This window comes from Podarcis bocagei, assembly GCF_964188305.1.
Source record: "Podarcis bocagei genome assembly, chromosome: 9".
In the NCBI taxonomy this organism is placed as follows: domain Eukaryota; kingdom Metazoa; phylum Chordata; class Lepidosauria; order Squamata; family Lacertidae; genus Podarcis; species Podarcis bocagei.
In genome coordinates this window covers 17,359,974-17,377,915 of record NC_138134.1, presented here as the reverse complement: position 1 = coordinate 17,377,915, position 17,942 = coordinate 17,359,974, and the positions used below count along the sequence as shown (strand labels likewise).

The 17,942-nt window shown below is 43.2% G+C and overlaps 1 protein-coding gene across 1 annotated transcript in view; it reads right to left on the bottom strand.

Annotated features, from left to right (window-relative positions):
* PGCKA1 (PDCD10 and GCKIII kinases associated 1) overlaps positions 1-17,697 on the bottom strand; it is a 60,389-nt gene extending 42,692 nt beyond the window's left edge. Inside the window, exon 1 of the mRNA XM_081207911.1 lies at positions 17,504-17,697. The gene's annotated coding sequence lies outside the window, so the exon portion shown is untranslated. The remainder of the gene's footprint in view (positions 1-17,503) is intronic.
* Between the last annotated feature and the right edge of the window lie 245 nt (positions 17,698-17,942).

Sequence of the window (17,942 nt, the reverse complement as noted above, 5' to 3'; positions counted from 1 at the left end):
CAGAGGCCCAAATCCTGAAATGTTCTGTGATTGGATATCATAAATCTGAACACAGGGGCTCAGATTCCTTAGTCCAGAGGCTCCAGACTCAAGCTCAGGCTAACACAGACCACTGAATACATAACAACTCAATTCAGTGAGATAAGTTGCAATTTGTTAAATTGACATTTAATTTTATTTATTCCCTCTTTTGCTCTTATAGCAAAGCGGTATGCCATGAAAGCTTAACTTAACAGAAAGAGAGACTAAATAAAACTGCTTTAGTCAAAGAAATCTCTGTGATGAACATCATTGTATTTTGAGAGCAAAGATTCATGAGTCTAGGGTCTTTATAGAACAGAATGCAACCATACTAGCTCTTTACAGTGGTACCTCGGGGTACAGTGGTACAAACACTTTGGGCTACAGACTCCGCTAACCCGGAAGTAGTACCTTGGGTTAAGAACTTTACCTCAGGATGAGAACAGAAATCACACGGCCAGGAGGCCCCATTAGCCAAAGTGGTACCTCAGGTTAAGAACGGTTTCAGGTTAAGAACGCATCTCCGGAACGAATTAAGTTCGTAACCAGAGGCACCACTGTCCTTGGTTTAGCTCTCAACTGCTAGGAGATTATCTGCACCTATTGCAAATTGAAGGTTTGGAATAATTCTGTTTTAACTTGTGTTAGGAACATGAAATGAGTATTTTCAATTTTTCAGCATCTTCTCCACATCAGACTGGAACAAATTTGGGGGGAAGGGATTTGCCATGAAGTTTGCAGAACTAATGATTTGCAGACCCAAACATCATGAGACATGCTTTAAGAGACTTAAACAGGATTTTGAAAGGGGAGAAATAATCCTAACTCCCTAAAAACTAAATAGGATATATAGATGGAGGCAGTGAGTGTTAGAGAAGAAAACAGTACTTTTTGTTGTTGTTTCCTAAGGAGACAGAGATAACAGCTGAGATTGCATTTTCAGTGTGACAGATTGCAAAACTTTAGAGAGTACTGTCATTTACTATCAACTCTCAAAGCTGGAAGGTAAACAGAAATGAAAATATTTCTGGGGTTCATTGGAACGCACTGCAAACACTTTGTTCCACCTGCACTAAACTTATCGCTTCTTAGGCTAAGGAAAAAATGGGCAGGATAGGTTAAAACAATGGCAACAACAGCAGGATAACTTCAGCTGTATCTTTCCACTAATGGGCACAAGGCATGGAACCAGTAATGGCCCCGAGGACAGAACATTCACCCTCAACTTGGGTTCAGATCCGTGACTTAGCTATTTTCCTGTTGGAGGGCCTTAGGCAAATTTCTGCTTTAGGCCATTCCTCTGCAGAGCAGGAAAATAGTGACAGAGTTATTGGCTATCAGGTAAGATAAAGACAAGCACTGAAGACATGTCCAAGTGTTGCATTGTTAACAAATCCTGGTCCTTGCTCACACTCTGCAATTAAATTCTATTTACACAGTGTACAAGCACTTTGCAATGTGAATATCCAAGATGTGAATATTCAGGCTTCAGCGAAAGCCTGTATTCACCCCATAGGATGCACACACATTTCCCCTTCATTTTTGGAGGGGAAAAAGTGCGCCCTATAGGGCGAAAAATACGGTAAGTCCCACTGTATTCAATGGAGCTTACTCCCAGGTAACTGGGTAAAGACTGTGCAGTCTTACATTGCAATCCTAAACATTTTTTCCCTTAGAACTAAGTCCCACTGAGTTCAATAGGATTTACTTTCTGGTATGTTCCTGATCATTCTCACAGTTTCTTCTTCTTCTTCTTCTTCTTCTTCTTCTTCTTCTTCTTCTTCTTCTTCTTCTTCTTCTTCTTCCCTGCCATTTTCCATGACAGGGACTCAAGTTAGCTTACAGCTAAAAACTTTATTTCATTCCCTTCCCTTGTACATTGTGAGGTAATTTTCATTGGATAAATGTTGGAAGGTATGAGATTGTGGTCTGTCAATACACAGAAATTGTTTCAAATCGGTCTATTCCCAGTCCAACATCACATTCAATTTTGTCTCTTTTTTATATAAAAAAGACAGGGTTCAACAACTGTGTAGAACATATAATTTAATCTGTATCTCAGACCTAACATACTTTCCCCTAATTGATTTCTCTCTCTCAAAAAGAATTTCCTTGACACATTTATAAGAGATGCGACAGGAGGACTTGCATTCTTATAAAGCCACAACCATTTGGAGTAAAATGTTCAAATCCAAGCAATTATGTCTTAGTGAATTGCCAAGCCACTTAATTGACCCAAGGAGTGGGTTGCAATCCATATATACAGGGGAAAGACTATAACGGTGAGGCCTCTGTGAAGCGCAGTTTCTATTTCCATCCTGCTATTGAATGGAAAGGTGTTTGATTTCTTTATCTTAATGTTATTTACAGTCTTTTGCAGTCCTGCAGTGGAACAATGCTTAAAAGCTGAAGAAAACATTTGTTCCTTTAAGAGATTTAGCATTGTCTGGAGTCCGGCCAACTAGCCATTTAATCCATTTTTCCCTCTCAAGAAGAATAGGCTCTCTGTTCACCTAAAGTTACCAACAAAAAATGAGGTTCCAGCCTAGCGAGGGCAGCTTGTGATGCCACATGTTCAGAAGTAGTATGTAAACTTTTCCAGTGAGGTCTTGTTTTTTAACTTCACGGTGCCAATGAACATGAGTGGCTTGTATACACAGGGAAATACTCTTCCTTATTCTTTATTCCACTCCTCTTGTTTTTCTCCCAGCTGAGCCTTTAACAGCAGGTTGCCTCAAAACAATGAGGAGGGTTGGCTCAAGACATTTTGCTGCCTGAGGCAAAGGACAAAATGGTGCCAAGTCAAGGCTCATATTACCCAAGGTCAACAGGGTTATTTTGGCTTCTGAGGCAGAAAAATAACTCAAATACTTCTCCCCACTACCTGCTGTTAAGAAGGCAACCACAGTTAGTAAGCAACTAAGAATTTGCTACCCTTTCAATACATTCAACTGTACAGCTGTACCTTGGTTTGCGAACAGTTTGGTTCTCAAACGTTTTGGCTTCCAAACACTGCAAGCCCGGAAGTGACTGTTCCGGTTTGTGAACTATTTTTGGAAGTCTGATGGGGCTTCCGCAGCTTCCGATTGGCTGCAGGAGCTTCCTGCGGCCAATCAGAAGCCATGCTTTGGTTTCCGAACGTTTTGGAAGTCGAATGGACTTCCGGAACGGATTCCGTTCGACTTCCAAGGTATGGAAGCTCCTCTGCACTTCCATCACTGCCTGTAATAGCTTCACTTACTTATATAGATACTGCAGTATTTCACTTTAGGGTGCATATGATAATTATGTGCCTTAATGACATTTTCCAAGACATGCAAACAAATGATCTATGGTATGCTGTGCTAGGCCAAAGGTTGGGAAGAGGTTTCATTTTTGAAGTGAAGCGACTGTAACTTTAGTCTCAGGATTATATTGTTTTATGTTTCTTTGTTGGAAGCTTATTTTATAGGAAATGGGGAGGGAATAAACCCAGTCTTCACTGTGATGTTTCTTCCTTGTCACAACATGATACATTACAGGTTTCCAAGTCTGCCATTTCTTGCTCTGAAATGTGTGACACAAGGGCAAAGAGGCGATAGATTCTGTTTTCTAAAATGATTATTTTGTTGAATGTTCATTCAATTTCTGTGTTGAAACAGGGTTGCAACCCAGAGAGAGAAAAAGAAAAAGAGCACATATATTTAAATTTCCCACTGTGGACGGGGATGAATGCCCAGGTGGAGAATGTTCCACCTTAACAAGGCACCTGCAGTTTCAAACCCACACCAAACTCCTGTGTGGATAAGCCTGAAAAAAATAAGTGGTACCCAATTCTGCGTTACCGAAAAAGAGAGGAAATGCAACATAAAAGGGGGGGGGAGGGGACCCAGTTTTGCATAAAATTTGCATATGCTAATTTATTTGGATAGACATAAATTTATTAATAATTACAAAACTTTACAATGCATATATATATATATATATATATATATATATATATATATATATACACAGTTCCATGTACAGTGGTACCTCGGGTTAAGTACTTAATTTGTTCCAGAGGTCCATTCTTAACCTGAAACTGTTCTTAACCTGAAGCACCACTTTAGCTAATGGGCCCTCCTGCTGCTGCCGTGCTGCCAGAGCACGATTTCTGTTCTCATCCTGAAGCAAAGTTCTTAACCCGAGGTACTATTTCTGGGTTAGCGGAGTCTGTAACCTGAAGCGTATGTAACCCGAGGTACCACTGTATTCTGACAACTGAAACAAAAGCCTGACATAAATCCATCTGGTAAATTTGGGGGTGTGGGGCAAGAGAATACAATATACAAGCGTGAAAAGAATAGAACCACAAGGCAGGCAAATATTGTCTTTTCCATGCCCCACCCAGAGGAGGCAAACCAAAAATACATGCTGATAACACAGATCTTTTTTAAGTTTTAAAGAGACAATAACCTCTTTCAGACAGTAGAAGTGAAGTTTATTTATCCAGCAAAACTTTGAAATCCAGGGCACCTTATTTGGCTTCTCCTTTATAGATGTATTGTAGCACTGAATTCTATAATCAGTGCTATAATCATGAAGGACGATTAGGCCCTAATCCAGTTTTCCAGAAAAGAACTCTAGAAATGTAAACAGCATTGACTTCACACCTTCTTTGGTTTTCTTAGGAACCTAAAAAGTACAGCAGACCAAGGGGCAAAAAGATGGCACGATGACCTACATCTCATGGAGGAAAGGGCTTCCCCAGGATGCAACAGCTTTGCCTGTTCAGTTTCAGCTTGTCTGCCCAAACCCAGAGAAGGATGAAGGATGCTCTCACTGAGATTCTCCCACCACCTGACATTAGGCAGGTGGTAACTGGAAATGTAGTGATGTATGGAAGTGAGAGCTGGACCATAAAGAAGGCTGATCGCCGAAGAATTGATGCATTTGAATTATGGTGCTGGAGGAGACTCTTGAGAGTCCCATGGACTGCAAGAAGATCAAACCTATCCATTCTGAAGGAAATCAGCCCTGAGTGCTCACTGGAAGGACAGATCCTGAAGCTGAGGCTCCAATTCTTTGGCCACCTCATGAGAAGAGAAGACTCCCTGGAAAAGACCCTGATGTTGGGAAAGATGGAGGGCACAAGGAGAAGGGGACGACAGAGGACGAGATGGTTGGACAGTGTTCTCAAAGCTACCAGCATGAGTTTGACTAAACTGCGGGAGGCAGTGGAAGACAGAAGGGCCTGGAGTGCTCTGGTCCATGGGGTCACGAAGAGTCGGACACGACTAAATGACTAAACAACAACAACAACAACTGGAAATGGCTTTCTGGGCGATTAAATATGGTAGCTTTCTTGAATTAAGTTCTTAACTAGAGGGACCACTGCAGTGGCGTAGCGTGGGGGGTGCAGGGGGGGCCGGCTGCACTGGGCGCAACATCTGGGGGTTAGGGTTAGGGGGCGCAAATCCACGGGTTAGGGGGCACAAATTACTTGCCTTGCCCCGGGTGCTGACAACCCATGCTACGCCACTGTACCACTGTACTCTTTTGTAGAATTACGTAAGAGGAGCCTGCTGGAAGGCCCCATTTGGTTCAGCAACCTGTCAAAAGTTTGAATATGGAACTAAAACTGAACTGTAATTCGCAGGAACACGATTCACAGTCATATAACAGTGCTAAACTAGTAGTATGGAAATACTTCCTAAATTAATTTAATATTAAAATAGGAGATGTAATGCCAAAAGCAGGTGAGGAAAAAAGGAAGTAAAACCACTCTAAATATACTAGCCCTCAGTGTTAGAAACTGAGATATGAAAGCTAGGAGCTAAATGGCACCTTAAACCTAGGTTATGGGCGCAACAACAGAATGTCTTGGCGCGCTTTTTAGTAACAAGAATACAAAGCTGAAAATGAATGAACTGCAGCTAAAGGCTTATATTCATTTTTCACATGGTCTAGTCCTCATCTGAAGACAGCAAAAAACAAAGCCATACGGGCAGATGAAGCTGATTGACTGTATGGGACTGGCAGAAATGACTAGCAGAATCCATGACCAGGGAGAAGAGTCGGCAGAAGAAGACTGGAAAAAATTCAAGGACTATTTACAAAAATATTGTAAAATTAAGGAATGTTGAATGATGTTGGATTGAAATTAAGTGGTTTCAAGCTGTAATTATGATAAAATGGTTTTCTTTTTCTAAGTAAGAATTTGAAGTTATAACAATCTAAGATGTTGGAGAGAAAATAAGGTGTTTCTTTTTTCTTTTTTCTTTTTTTTAAGCTGTAATGCTCTGAGAATAGTATAAACAATTTGAACTGGACATACAAGAAGGGGAGGTATGAGGAGGTCGGGGAAATAAGTTTATGAGAAAATAAGTTGTGAAAGTTATGTGTTTTTAATGTTTTTATGTTTGCTTTTTTCTTTTTGTTTTGTAAAAAATTGGAAACTCTAATAAATATTTTTTAAAAAACAACAAAAAAAACCCAAAGCCATACGTCCCTTGCCCGCCCCCCTAATATTCTTATGAGGGTCTCTTCGCCAGTCCTCAGGGAGTGGCTGGAAGTGAAGAGGCAGAAAAAGGTCTTCCTTTCGTTCCAGCAGTGGCAGTTTTAAAATCTTAGGTGCGCTGTACTGCTCCCAGAGCTCAGAAACTGCTCGCATTCATCAAATTCCCTGTCACAAAACCTGTGTTGAACAATGGAAGTTTCGAACGCTGCTAGCTCTGAATGGTCGCCAGCTTTTTCTCCTGCCGGACTCCTGTGCCTTTAACAGCTGAATGGCAAGCAAAACACAAAAGTCACACACTACAGGTGCAGTCTTACCTGGCGTGGGAATACAATGACAGGTAAAGAATCGCCTTACTGAATTTCTACCTGTCAGGAAACTGTTAAAGGAACTCTGCCAGGACGAAAACAAAGTGCTTGCTTTGCTCTTAATCATCAACTTGCAACCAGGAAAAAGTACGGCTGGGTAATGTGCTCAGCTTTTGTTTTCTGCTTTGGTATTCCGGCAGTAAGAAGCTATTCTCTGTTAATTATCACATTGTCTGCGACCATGCAGTTCACTTGCAGGGGTGTACAGTGTTACATTTGTTGTTTGGCTTTGAAAATTTGACAGGTGTGTGGTGTTACGGGAGAAAACCATTGCTAGGTGGGCATTAAGCTGATGTCATTGAGCAGGGAGGAAATAAGAACCGCTAAGGGCATATAGCAGGTCAAGAAAAGAACACAAAATCCTTCTTACCAGCCACAGGTACCACAAACATCTCTTTAAGCAAAGGGATTTTGGGCTTTGGCAGACATTCCTAATCCATTTAATTGCTTACGACTGCAGTCACTCAGTGTGTAGAGTCTGCCTCATTTTAATTAATTCCTTTTACAGTGCTACCTCTGGATGTGAATGGGATCCGTTCCGGAGCCCCGTTCGCATCCTGAAGCGAACGCAACCCACGTCTACGGGTTGCGATTCACCACTTCCGCACGTGTGTGTGACATCATTTTTAGCGTCTGCGCATGCGCAAGTGGCGAAACCCGGAAGTAACATGTTCCATTACTTCCAGGTCGCCGCGGAGCGCAACCCGCAAACGCTCAACCCGAAGCTATTTCAACCCAAGATATGACTGTATTAACTTGCTTCAACCATTTAAAACCAGTTACACCATTAGCTAGCCTGTCATGCAGACTCTCCTAGTGTCCCTAATTTCCCAGGACTTACAGAAGCCATCCCAGTTTCTGATTTGATTCCAGAATGTCTCATTTTTCCTTAGGGCGTTCCTATTTTCATCAATGTTGGAGGGAATAGAGTTATGTGACCCCCTGAGCCAAGGAGATAAGTAACTATACCACCTTTAGAAGACATCTGAAGGCAGCTCTGTATAGAAAAGGTTTTTAATTTTAATTTTTTTAAATGTTTTGCTATGTTTTTATTATGTTGGAAGCTGCCCAGAGTGGCTGAGATAACCCAGTCAGATGGATGGGGTATAAATAATAAAGTTGTTGTTGTTGTAGGAGAGTGAAAAATATGGTCTGAAGCTCAACATCAAAAAAACTAAGATCATGCCCACTGGGCCCATCACCTCCTGGCAAATAGAAGGGGAAGAAATGGAGGCAGTGAGAGATTTTACTTTCTTGGGCTCCATGATCACTGCAGATGGTGACAGCAGCCATGAAATTAAAAGACGCCTTCTTCTTGGGAGAAAAGCAATGACAAACCTAGACAGCATCTTAAAAAGCAGAGACATCACCTTGCCCACAAAGGTCCGTATAGTTAAAGCTATGGTTTTCCCAGTAGTGATGTATGGAAGTGAGAGCTGGACCATAAAGAAGGCCGATCGCCGAAGAATTGATGCTTTTGAATTATGGTGCTGGAGGAGACTCTTGAGAGTCCCATGGACTGCAAGAAGATCAAACCTATCCATTCTGAAGGAAATCAGCCCTGAGTACTCACTAGAAGGACAGATCCTGAAGCCGAGGCTCCAATACTTTGGCCACCTCATGAGAAGAGAAGACTCCCTGGAAAAGACCCTGATGTTGGGAAAGATGGAAGGCACAAGGAGAAGGGGATGACAGAGGATGAGATGGTTGGATAGTGTTCTCGAAGCTACCAGCATGAGTTTGACCAAACTGCGGGAGGCAGTGGAAGACAGGAGTGCCTGGTGTGCTCTGGTCCATGGGGTGACGAAGAGTCGGACACAACTAAACGACAACAAAATTTTCATCAGAGAAATTCTGGAGGGTATGGCCATGCAATTCTTCCTCCAAGCCTCGTGCCTTTAACTACTGCAGAATAACTTCCGCCATCAGTGGGTGTAGGGTTCCCTCAGCACACAGCAATAGGAAAATGCTGCCCCTTTTGTACATCTGCCAGGAGTGCTAAATGTACGGAGCCTTCGCCCAGAAAAAAAACAGTGGCAGACGAAAGGCACCCTCGGATGATTCAAACTTAGAAACATTAAGATTGCAATGTTTAAAGGGCTAGGCTAATCAATTAAAACTTGTTTAAAAGTCAACCAGAGTCCAATGATTTTGGGCAGTAGATTCATATTTATAGAAATAATTAACTGAAGATAGCATGTGACAAGTTCCTCCTTTCCTCATACAGGTGACATCATTGAGCTCTACCTTTTGTATATAAAGTAGAAAGCCTGAAAAGGAAGATTGCTTCTGTACACGTACCTGTGTGACCTCTGGGTAGCAGGTTCCTATCACACAATTTTTTATTGCTAACAGCATTTTTCTCTGCATATTCAACCTGAACAGACCCTCCTGTAACTTAAGCCCATTAGATCCAGTCCCGCGCTCTGGGGCAAGAGAGAATTGCCCCTTGACTGTATTTAAGATCGAACACTAATTTTTCCGTAGCACCTACTTGGCCTATATAGAACTTTTTAAACCCTTCTTTGATTTTGCACACAGATGAACGCTTCTGGAATTTATGACCATGTGAAATGGAACGGGTGATGCGTGAGTCACAATGGAAACAATTACAGATAGGTAGCCGTGTTGGTCTGCCATAGTCAAAATAAAAAAATTCCTTCCAGTAGCACCTTAAAGACCAACTAAGTTAGTTCTTGGTATGAGCTTTCGTGTGCATGCACACTTCTTCAGATACACTGAAACAGAAGTTGCCAGACCCTTCTATATAGTGAGAAGGTGGGGAGGGGTATTACTCAGAAGGGTGGTGGGAATGGGAGATTGGCAGATAGCTGAAATGAGAGATTGGCAGATGAGAGATTGAATGGGAGATTGGCAGATAGCTGAGATGAGCTATATAAGACCTATTACAGTCGTTAAGAGTCGTCAACAGGCTCATCTCAGCTATCTGCCAATCTCCCATTCCCACCACCCTTCTGAGTAATACCCCTCCCCACCTTCTCACTATATAGAAGGATCTGGCAACTTCTGTTTCAGTGTATCTGAAGAAGTGTGCATGCACACGAAAGCTCATACCAAGAACTAACTTAGTTGGTCTTTAAGGTGCTACTGGAAGGAATGGAAACAATTGTTAGCGACGACAGCAAGAGATCATTTAGATTTCCCTCCTGCCATATATTATGGTAGTGGGAAAATTAACTCGTTAAAAGAGAGAGCTCAGTCGGTAGAGCATGAGCCTTTTAATCTCAGGGTAGTGGGTTTGAGGCTGACACTGGCCAAAAGATACCCGCATTGCAGGGGTCCAGTTGTAGATAGGTAGCCGTGTTGGTCTGCCATAGTCAAAATAAAAAAAAATTCCTTCCAGTAGCACCTTAAAGACCAACTAAGTTATCTGAAGAAGTGTGCATGCACACGAAAGCTCATACCAAGAACTAACTTAGTTGGTCTTTAAGGTGCTACTGGAAGGAATTTTTTTTATTTTGCGCATTGCAGGGGGTTGGACTAGATGACCCTCGTGGTCCCTTCCAACTCTATGATTCTGTGAAAAGGCTGCTTCTTGGCTCACCACAGTCTGTAGGAGAATAACAATCAAAGATAGTCAGACTAATGTGAAAATCACAGTTGCGATGAAAGTGGGAAATTAGACCATGGGTAGGCAAACAAAGGCCCGGGGGCTGGATCCAGCCCAATCGCCTTCTAAATCTGGCCTGCGGACGGTCTGGGAATCAGTGTGTTTTTACATGAGTAGAATGTGCCCTTTTATTTAAAATGCATCTCTGGGTTATTTGTGGGGCATAGGAATTCGTTCTTTTTTCTTCAAAATATACCGGTAGTTCGGCCCCCCACAAGGTCTGAGGGACAGTGGACCGGCCCCCTGCTGAAAAAGTATGCTGACCCCTGAATTAGACAATCTGCAAAATATTCATAGCACAGCCAACTCCAAGGAACCCTTTTTGTACATATGTACCACTTGAATAGGGATGCGGGTATCGCTGTGGGTTAAGCCACAGAGCCTAGGGCTTGCCGATCAGAAGGTTGGCGGTTCGAATCCCTGTGACGGGGTGAGCTCCCGTTGCTCGGTCCTTGCTCTTGCCAACCTAGCAGTTCGAAAGCACGTCAAAGTGCAAGTAGATAAACAGGTACCGCTTCGGTGGGAAGGTAAACGGCGTTTCCGTGCACTGCTCTGGTTCGCCAGAAGCGGCTTAGTCATGCTGGCCACATGACCCGGAAGCTGTACGCTGGCTCCCTCAGCCAATAAAGTGAGATGAGTTCCGCAACCCCAGAGTCGGTCACGACTGGACCTAATGGTCTTGGGTCCCCTTTACTTTAACCCTTTACCACTTGAATGCCAAAATAGCCTTGTTAAGTAGTCTATGTAGTATAAACCAGTTATGCGAACATCAAAATAAAAACATCCATCAGTGAAACAGATCAAAAGGCAAGCCACTTCGAACAACACAGCGAGTGGACCAGGAGGCTCAGGTTGAGAGATCAAGGAAATTCCTGTGTAAATAGGCAGTGTGAAGTGGCTGCCTCAGGGAAGAGATTTTGGACCAGCATTTGTTGGCGCCAAAGTGCCAAATTTATCACTGTAATTCACTGTAGTTCCAGTTCTAAGCATTCCTTCACTCATGCAAGTGTAACCAAGTCACCAGTATCACCTTGGTCTAGGAGGAAGGTATTAGCAGACTCAGGGTCACTCTGAGGTTTGGAGGGGTACACACCTTTTATTTCTAAGGATAAAATCCTAAGGGCAGGTGAACCACAATAAATAATGCAATGAACAACATTCAATGGCCCCAGAAAGACAGCACACTGGCTACTTTCCACAACAGACAGTAAAACGTGTTTGAATTGCAATTGTGCTATAAGAGGCACGTACAACAAGTAGATCGTGATCTACTGGTAGATCACTGGACGTCTATGGTAGATCACAGGTAGATCACTGGCTCTTAACTCTGCGAGTAGATCATAGTCTCTTGGGAGTTGGCCACCCCTGTGCTATAATAAGCACAAGCAATTTCATTATGGGATTATGCATTTTATTAAATGTTGGTAAGTTAAAAGCAGCACCCACACACCATTATGGTCAGTTTACCAACACACTTTGCTCCGAAAGCCAGAGCAGGAGATGCTATTCATTTATTTCACAAGATTTATGTACCGCTTGCTTTTAGAAAAACCTCAGAGCAGTTTACAAAATAAAAATAACCGCTAAAAAATTGACAACCATAATTGATAACATACAGAAGGTTAACACGGCAATAAAATAGACTAAAACAAATTAAAACTCCTACAAACTTTCTAAACATCTGGGTAGGCATGTTCAAAGAAGAATGCCTTCAGCAGGGACTCAAAAAAGTTTCGCTGGTGCAGAGAAAATGACTGTAAATGCATAAGAAGTAGAAAAGCGATTTCTGCAATGTGCAAGGAAGCCCTCAGGCAGGGAGAAAAGGAGAGTTACAACTACAGGAAGAGCACTGCTGGATAATATGCATTTAATATTTTCATAACGCTTTAGAGATAGTGTCCAAAAGGACTACAGTGGTACCTCGGGTTAAGAACTTAATTCGTTCTGGAGGCCCGTTCTTAACCTGAAACTGTTCTTAACCTGAGGTACCACTTTAGCCGCCGGAGCACAATATCTGTTCTCATCTTGAAGCAAAGTTCTTAACCCGAGGTACTATTTCTGGGTTAGCAGAGTCTGTAACCTGAAGCATCTGTAACCTGAAGCGTATGTAACCCGAGGTACCACTGTATTCCAGTATATGTTGGAGACGGTTTATAAAAACCAGTTTATACTAAGCCCTGTTTGCTGCCTCTGAATAATGTGGGTATGAAATCCAGACTAAGACAAGATTCGTTTAGGAATGGTTTATCGGTGTTGTGCCAAAGACATTGAACAGTTGTATTTACCTCCCTGATCAAATATTTGCTATTCTCTTTTAAACTGTTCCAGGAACATATGACGTCACTAAAACATCTCTCTCACATTTACCTTTGAGTATCTTATAATACTGGATGTCCAGGACCCACCCAGCCACTATGTACAGTCGTTATTTAAAATAAAAGTGAAGGCACAATAAAATAGCTTGGTGGCCACTCCCTCCCCATACTGGCGACGTAGCAAGCAAACAGTAGCAGCAATCGTCTGTATTTCCTTAAATAGATATACTGTATATACATCCAGCTAAGCACTTCTTGTCCCTTACTTTTCAGTGGGAAACATTTAAATTTTCAAGAACATAAGAACTGACTGAGAGTTCATTTAGCCTGGCATTCAGTGGCTAGCCACATGGTTCCAAATACCTTACAAATAGGCCATAGAAAAGACAACAACCCACTTTTGATATTTATTCCCTGTATCTGGTGTTCAGAGACTATGAAAACAGAGATACCACTTCAGTATCATGCAAAACAGATTTTGATAGATCTGTTCTTCTGTCACAACCTGCACCTTCCCTCAAAGTGCATACAGTGGACGTTTGGGTTGTGAACGTGATCTGTGCACGTGCGGGTTGCGATTTGGTGCTTCTGTGCATGCGCAAAGCGCGATTTAGCGCTTATGCACATGCACGACTGCTGAAAACCGGAATAACCCGTTCCGGTACTTCCAGGTTTCTGCGTGTCCATAACCCGAAAAAACGCAACCTGAGGCATGTGTAACCCGAGGTATGACTGTATTTGATACCGGTTAATAGTTCCAGTCTAAGCTGAAACTGATCCCACGATACGCCATCAGTTCTGGCAACAACTGCAGAGTCAAGATCACTCCAAAGTCAAGGCTTCATCCATAGCATGCCCTAGATTTGAGTAGATTGCCAGCTTCCTCTCCTGTTTTCTTTCCTTAGTACCAAAAAGTGGTGCCACCATCGAGAAGGCTCTGCTTTACATCAGGGGTTTCCCCTGTAGACCTCTGAAGGTTGGAGTAGACATCTCACAAGATATACAGAGCCCAGGCAATATAGAGCTTTGACGGACAAGACCAGCGCTTTCAAACTCAATTCCTTCAGCACTAGTGAAATAAGCTCACTAACACTGGCATTAATTAATGACTCTGAAACAGCTGCAAGTTCCAAGCAAATTTCTAATGTAGTTAGGTAAAGGGACTCCTGACCATTAGGTCCAGTCATGACCGACTCTGGGGTTGTGACGCTCATCTTGCTGTATTGGCTGAGGGAGCGGGCATACAGCTTCCGGGTCATGTGGCCAGCATGACTAAGCCGCTTCTGGAGAACCAGAGCAGCGCACGGAAACGCCGTTTACCTTCCCGCTGGAGCGGTACCTATTTATCTACTTGCACTTTGATGTGCTTTTGAACTGCTAGGTTGGCAGGAGCAGAGACTGAGCAATGGGAGCTCACCCCGTCACGGGGATTCGAACCGCCGACCTTCTGATCAGCAAGTCCTAGGTTCTGTGGTTTAACCCACAGTGCCACCCGCATCCCTTCTAATGTAGTTAACAAAATGTAAAACACTCACTTGGCTGCCACAAGGGGACCCATGAATACCAAGATGGATCCTGAAGCTCATTTCAGGCTACAGTTACCTCACCTTTGGAAGAAGAATGACTTCATCTAGAATGGTCAAGACCTCTACTCCTGAATCAGAAGCCACCAATCACCATAATCTCAGGCATAACTAGAAAAAATGGCAGGAGGTTCATGACTGGATACCCCTCCCTTTAATAATAATAATAATAATAATAATAATAATAATAATAATAATAATAATAATAATAATAATAATAAATTTTAAATTTTAAAAATAAAAATAATCAGTATTACTAGGGTTTCTGATTCAGATCAGTGATCCAGGGCATTAACTGGTCTGCAGCCAGCATGCCCATATTGTTTATTAAACTCAGACAGCAAAACTTTCTTTTTAGATTTTTGCGAATTTCTCTAAGATGCACACCAAAGCAAGTACAAATGCATGAGCTACAGTATGTAACACGCAGTAGCTAATTTTTCGAGGGGACACCTCAGATGTTTTATGCAAACATATACAAGGCTGTACAGTGCACAAAGTGTCTTTAAATCCCCAATGGAAATAACTGATAGAAAAATAGATACCAGGACGCAGGCGCAACAACTAACAAGATCAGTGAGTGGAGTACAGCAAAACACCATTGTGTTCTCGAACAATCATAGCATTAGATTTATAGGCCGCTCACTCCCAAAGTAGAACTGTCCCGAAGGGGAGAGGTGACTGTTGTTTTTCCTGCAACAGAACTAAGAGTCTGGCAACATCTTAAATGCTAATACTTTTATTACCGTATTTTTCGCCCTATAGGACACACTTTTTCCCCTCCAAAAATGAAGGGGAAATCTGGGTGCATCCTATGGGGTGAATGCAGGCTTTCGCTGAAGCTTGGAGAGTGAGAGGGGTCGGTGCCCTGAAGCAGAGCGCCTCGCCGCCGGGCAGATATCCGCAGCGAGGGAGCCCCGCGGGAGGTCCCACAGGGCTCTCTAGGCTGCGGATAGCAGCCTGCTTCCCGGAGCGCGGGGCGCACTGAAAGCAGAGCGCCCCGCGCTTCGGGAAGACATTGGGCAGCCCCACAAGCTAGGGGGAGAGCGGGGAGGCGCAGCTTATGTCTAAAGGACAATGTTAGTTCGTGAAAGCTTATGCCATAATAAGTGTGTTTCAGAGCAATCCTAAGTACTGTATAGGAAGCCAGTGGAATTTATGCTACCATAAACTCTATTCAGGATTGAGACAACTGACGGCTGAGGTGGCCCAAGTCTGGCAGAAAGAAAACAAGCCGTTACAATAGAACTTGACTTACAGCACTCTGTTTGCCAGTTAAGTTCGACTAATTTACCAGTCGTGTCTGATTTATGACAGGCGTTGTGGGTGATTCGCCCCTAAATTGCACTGAGCCAAGAGGGTACCAAATTGAGAAGATCCATAATTGAGAAGATCCATTTTGGGGCGCCAAATTTTGGCCTCACACAGGGCGCCATATCACAAAAGATTACCGAAGTCTACTCTTGGTTGCCGTGTCACATGACTGAGCTAAAAGAGGTTTGGAATAAAGTCGTACCTTGGAAGTCGAACGGAATCCGTTCCGGAAATCCGTTTGACTTCCAAAATGTTCGGAAACCGAAGCGCGGCTTCCGACTGGCTGCAGCAAGCTCCCGCAGCCAATCGGAAGCCGCGGAAGCCCCATTGGACGTTCGGCTTCCAAAAATAGTTCGAAAACCGGAACAGTCACTTCCAGGTTTGTGGCGTTCAGGAGCCAAAACGTTCAAGAACTAAGCTGTTCAAAAACCAAGGTATGACTGTAGTTGTAAGTCTCTCCTTGCCCATCCTGCCCCTGCTATACCCCAAACCACACTTTTGGGGGACTTACTCCAGTGTAAGTTTCAGTGGCTTAAGCTGGCTGAGGCAGGATAGACCTGGTTCAGCTGGGTTGAGGGAGTTCTGCCAATGTGGCCTCAGCTGAGCTCAGCCCGCAATCTCTCTCTGTTCCAGGCTTGATCATCCCAGCAGATCTTGGCTATGGGTTGTGTGCTGTTAGGTGTCATTTTTTCCATTCCCAAAGTGGTTGTAACAAAAACAATCTCCCAAAAGACACCAAGTTACATCAAATGGAAAGCACCGGTGGAGGAGGTGGGAGAATCTCCCGCCATTGTCCTTCTTTCATCGGACATGTAGAACTTGACAGCAGCAACTCAAGACAATCATTGCCTAAGTTCACATTTGTACATCCACCTGATTTAGAATCAGAAGCATGCTATTTTTTCAGACTCTATCATTATACGCTTTTCTTCCTTCCAATTCCATTTACACCCCAGCCACCAGCTTCTTATGCGAGATGTTTTTGTCCATGTTCCCTGCCAAACATTCACTCATCAGAGAGTGTGTATCTGTTATCACACACAAGTTTGCAAATGTGCATTTAATGCATTCACTTTTTTTCCAATTGTAAGAATTCTTTTGAATTTAATGGAATTTGAAATCAATAGGCGAAGCCACTTTTCACACAAAACATATCACAAACTTTTGAGAGACATGTGCCAAATATATATTATCCCCCCCCCCAAAGCAGTTTCCACCAATTGCTACCCATCCCCATGCATGTTACAATTTAAAGTCAGGAGTCTATTAACCTGATATTCAGCTCCAGATCTGGGGCTTAATTTGCAAACCGGTAGTATCACAAAGAGGTCTCTGACAACAGACGGTCTCCCCACTTTACGAGATCCCACCCCAAGGGTAAATCTGGATTAAATTGCCAGGGAATTGGGGAGAGGAAATATAGGCTGGCACCTGATGCTTTCAGCATTGTGTGGGTGCTTCAAAAAGCCTTTCATGCACGAGTAGCCCTGTTCCCACGATAAACACCTGCCGCAGCACCATTCAACCTCAACCCATCTGTTGAAGAAATGCGCAAATGAGAAGTTTTCGGAAGTCTGGAGCCACTGATGGCTAGAGGAATGTACTTGCTCGTTTTAAAGGAGAACCCAACAGTGCTTCTTGCAGCAACAGGTGAAACTCTTAATAGGTTTCTATCCGAAGGTAGCATCACAGTCCTTCTGCTACGACACAGAACATTATGCCAGGTGTCTCAGTTTCAAAAGCCTCGCAGGGAAAGTGGCAAAAGTTTTGAAAGGGAGAAGAGCTTCTCTTACCTGCAGCTTCTGCGCTGTTGGGGAAACGAAGCTGGCTGCTGATTAGGATCTCCCATAGCTTAAGCCCGGCTTCTGCATTTGAATGCTAAGTATGTAACAAATGCCTCCTTTAGCAGGCGGGAGTTTGCATGACCTCCTAATGGGAGACACTGTCGCGAGTGTCATTGGGCACCCAGGAGTCATGTGACGGAAGATGAAAATAAAAGCCTTTAAAGTTTGCATTTAATACTTCCTAGACTCTGTAACCCTTTACCTGCAAGCTAGGAAACCTGCCAAACTTCATTGCTCCTGCAGGATGGGGTGGGGGGTGGGGGAGGGCAAACAAACCTCCAGCAGCCCACGTGATGGCTTTACTACACAATGGCTATTTCTGTAGCAATCCGAGCAAGGTTCTTGTGACCGTGCTTTTGTGTGTTTTCGGTACTTTCCCCCCTCTGGA